We start from the raw sequence: 4412 nt of genomic DNA, 5'->3' as shown, positions 1-4412 counted from the left end.
AATATTTGTAAGTACTTAATAATAATAGTTAAGTACAACTTCATTTTATATTTCTTTTATGGTACATACATACTTTTTCATTGTTATCTAACCATACCAATACTTAGTTTCGTAAAGGACCGAGATTGTAGAAATTTGAGAAAAAAGACTACTTAATATTAAAACGAAAATCATCAGCTTTTTTCATATATCATTATGACTATTGGTTTTGTCAGAACTCCGATACCGACCCCGAGGTGGTCGAAGATTTCCCTCATTCAGCGGTTATCGGGATATCGGCCCACTAGGGTCGATTGATTCTTTCAAGTATAATCCTCTAAGACGACACCCTGAGCCGAGGTCCATTTGTCCGGCCAAGTAGTTATTTCCATGTGCGATCCAAATCTACATAATGTAAAAAAAAATTGGAAACCCATTTTGTCTCAGCCAGTTGTTACTACCTTATCGAACCAACGGTGGCGATTCGGCTTTATCTGAGATGGTTTTTTTATCTCGGAAAAGCAGCCCAAAGTAAGACGATAGTTATAAATAGTAGGTGAGTAGTCTATGTTGCGAGTAGGAGAACTACTCAAGTATTTCCACAATTATTATTCAAATCGAGTCTATTTTTACTAAGTACAAAAAATATGCAAAAACAACGCTCAACTAGCGTAATATCTGTCTTAATTACTCACAGATAACTTACAAAGTAAATATCAGCCATGAAAAAAATAAACGACCACAGATAAGAAACTGAACTGCATAACAACTTAATTTTCGAGTGTTTTAACGATTTGCAGTAAAATGTAATGCTTTTGCGATAATTTTAGAGATAATAAAAATCGGCATAGTCGAACTCGTTCACTAAGGGTTCCGTCTATACTACCACACTATACTTTAACCATTTATAACTATGTTTGATGCTTCTAAGTTGTAACACAGAATGCTTACAATAAGATTCCCATTGACATTCAGAATTTGCCTTTCAACTGTTTTAAGACAGTAGTTAAACAAAAACTTTACAAAAAAGGTTATTATAAAGTTAGTGATTATTTAGAAGATATGAATGCATGGGATTAATTATCTGAGAACTGATAGTAGGCAGCTAAATTACTCAATTGTATACCAATATTTTATGTTTATTTTTATTATTTTTTAAAGAACGTCTAGGGCCCTGTGCCGAGGTTTTTCTTGCAGCTTCTTTTCCCCGGCTATTCAGGTTGTGAGAAGCTGCAGTAGTTTTAGGCGGATGAGACGTTCGTTATGTAAAAATTGACGATTCAAAGTGTAACTATGTTACCTACTGAATAAAGATATTTTTGAATTTGAATTTGCTCTTTTAAAATCCTTCATATTGTCAATCTCTTCACAGCATTAGGTATCCCGTTTTCACTAAACCCGTCATAAGATCATTGTAATAATACCTATTGAACATATCTATCCGTCGTATTTTTTACAGTTTTAAAAGAGGTACATCTCTCTAAACGTCGGACAGACAGCGTAGGCTTAATAATAAAAATAAATCATCATATCCCTAGCATTATCGCGTTTTTCACAGGGTCCGCTTACTGCCTGCCTGACCTTCCAACCTGCGAAGGGAAACCCAACCCAATACAGGTTAGGTCACATACCTCCGAAAATGCATTTCACGGGAATGTGGGTTTCCTTGCTATGTTTTCCTTCACCGCTGAGCACTTGATAATAATTACGATCCAAATATGAATTCGAAAACAAATTCGAAAGTTTCCCAGTAAGATAAAAATATTAATGTGACAGAGACCTATCTTTTTACGGAACCCCCAAAAATGAGGTAAATTGCACACAAAGTAAGGTACAGTGTAGTAATTTATTGTTGTATAAGTAATAATTACTCATGCGCATCGTTTAGGTGACATTAGCTCCAGTAATAAGGTAGTTTCCAACTAGGCAAATCAGTTACTTTTTACTAAACGTCAAAAGGCGAAATAACAATGGAAATTGTTTGAAATTGCAACCTGTGACGTCATAGAAAAACGTGACAAATTATCGCGCTTATTACCTATTACTTTTTCTTTAGTAATATTCATAAATAAGTTAATTAGCACAAAATAAAACGTTTTTGCAAATATGGCATTCTTCTTGTCGTTTCGATGGCATTAGATTTCTTCAGCCCAGTATTCCGCCACTCGAACAGCATCCTCGGTGGCACTCATCAGTCCCTCTCGCGTGCAGGTATCAGGGCACGCGGGGCAAGTTATCAGATGAGCCATAGTCTGTGGCGTAACACCACACACGCAGCGCAGATCCGACCCGATGAGAAAACCCCACCTGGACAGGTTATCTTTACTTCGGCCAACCTGTGTGCGGAGTCTATTTAAAGATTTCCAGGTCGGCCTGGTCAGCTCATAACCCGGTGGAAGGTTCTCCGAGAGGGGGACAAATGGAGTAGGTAGCGTCGCCGTCCTGCGCCAAAGACTGCATCTGTCTTGGGAAGCCTCACACTCAGCCGGTTCGACAGCCTTCAAAAAGCTATTACGGCTCTTGAGCCTTTGATGCACTGTGGGGTATTTATGGCATTATTACTTGGCCAGACAAATGGGGAGCGCGCAAGGCTCTCACCTTTTGGGGTTTCTTTGCCAACCCCAATGGGAAATAGGCGTGACCTTATGGGAAATAAGCTGATAACATGTCTCCATTCGATTCATAATATTAATATTGGATATTAACAGTGGCCGCGGATTGTCTTATTGTTACTCATGGCTCTGCCCACCCTACTACGGACCGTGGGCGTGACTCTACGTACGTTGTTAGATAGTTTTCCTCTGCCGCATACTAAAGATACAGTATATTACGAGATTATAACAATAAACATCTAAGCACGCACCGCTTAATAAAGCCGTAATCGGCGCTCGGTAATTACAGGGGTAATATTGATGATTACAGTTGTAATATTGATGATTACAGCTGTAATATTGATTATTACCGCCTGTAATACGGCGACGCAACAATGTCTTCGTGATTCTATTAAATTTATAATTGACGCGGTGTTCGAAATAGCAATGGCTTCACATTGTAGTCTTAAGATGATAATTAATTATAATTATTTATTCACTTATTCACGCCTGTAGATCTTACCGAGGTAAGCAAACGATAAAAATGTATATCAGGAAAATAACGTGATAGCCTACGATCAATACTGTGCATTGTGATAATCAGTTCATAAAGGTGCTCTGTGTGTGTCATGTTAACCTAATTATTGTGAGTATTATGACCTTAAGATAAGAAAATATATATATTTTTTTAATTTTTACCTACATTATAAAGCAGAGAAGGATAAGTTAGATATATACCTACTTCAGTAAGATTAGATAAGTATTACGTAGGTATAATTATTTTTCTACTTTTTGTCATTTTAACGTTCACGTAACTAATTGATATCAATATGCACTAAAAACAAAAACTAGTTATAAAAATAACGCTCCGCTAAGCCATAAATCTGTATTTCATTTATTTTTATCCGCGCTCTTCTTCTCAAAGTAAATGTACAGATATTTCGACGGGCCGATCATCGGCGCCGTGGCTTAGTTGGTTAAAGCGCCTGTCTAGTAAACAGGAGATCGTGAGTTCGAATCTCGCCGGGGCCTGATGTGTGGATTCTATTTCATTTTTCTTTTTATGAAAATAGTTTTTTTGGGCTTCAGTAAGTTAAATGATAAACTCTATTTGGTCACATAATATGACTGAATGATAGAGTAAAATTTTATATTTATTATTATATTTTGTTTATTTTTACGTAAGTAGGAGATTTGGCTTCTCTATGGTTAGATAAAATAACTTCTCCTAAATTAGAACTATTATTAATTAATCAGAAATGCATTATTTCCCTTTTAACAAGTTTCAAAAATTGATTTGCGTTTATCTATTAGGTAATTTGTACTTTAGTTTTTTCTTCTATATTCTTCTAGTTTTTTAAAACTATAAAAATCTAAATATTCTTATTTATAATTTTTTATTAATAATATTTTATTTATTAATAATATTTAGTCTCGATATAAACCAATAACAATTTTAAATCGTGAACTTAAATGATGTTATAAAGTCTCTACACACGCGAATATCTAAATTTTACACCGTGTCGCGTCTACTAACAGAAGACATACAAAATGACTATTTTACAAAGATACCTAACGTTAACACTAAAGCTACGGTAGAGTATTAAAAGCTGTATTGTCATAGGTCTTGCTAAATTGGAAGTTTCGCTTTACATTCCCAATTTACCTTGAACCGTGACAGATGTTATTTGGCCTATAAACTAGAGGGTTGTAACCAAAGACAGGGGTCTTGATTTATTGGTAACTTAGTAACAACCCTTAGGAGCGGCAGTTGAAAAACACTGGTCCCATAACAATAACAAGGATAATCATAATAATAAATGGCGGCTCGACGACTCGGTT

General features: G+C 35.7%; 1 non-coding gene across 1 annotated transcript; it reads left to right on the top strand.

Moving 5' to 3' along the window:
* Nucleotides 1-3528: 3528 nt before the first annotated feature.
* On the top strand, nucleotides 3529-3602 carry Trnat-agu (transfer RNA threonine (anticodon AGU)). Its single transcript has one exon. It is a non-coding gene; the product is annotated as a tRNA-Thr (tRNA).
* Nucleotides 3603-4412: the final 810 nt, after the last annotated feature.

The sequence above is a fragment of the Pectinophora gossypiella genome, chromosome 1, assembly GCF_024362695.1.
Source record: "Pectinophora gossypiella chromosome 1, ilPecGoss1.1, whole genome shotgun sequence".
NCBI classification, from domain to species: Eukaryota; Metazoa; Arthropoda; class Insecta; order Lepidoptera; family Gelechiidae; genus Pectinophora; species Pectinophora gossypiella.
This window is presented reverse-complemented; position numbering and strand designations above follow the sequence as displayed.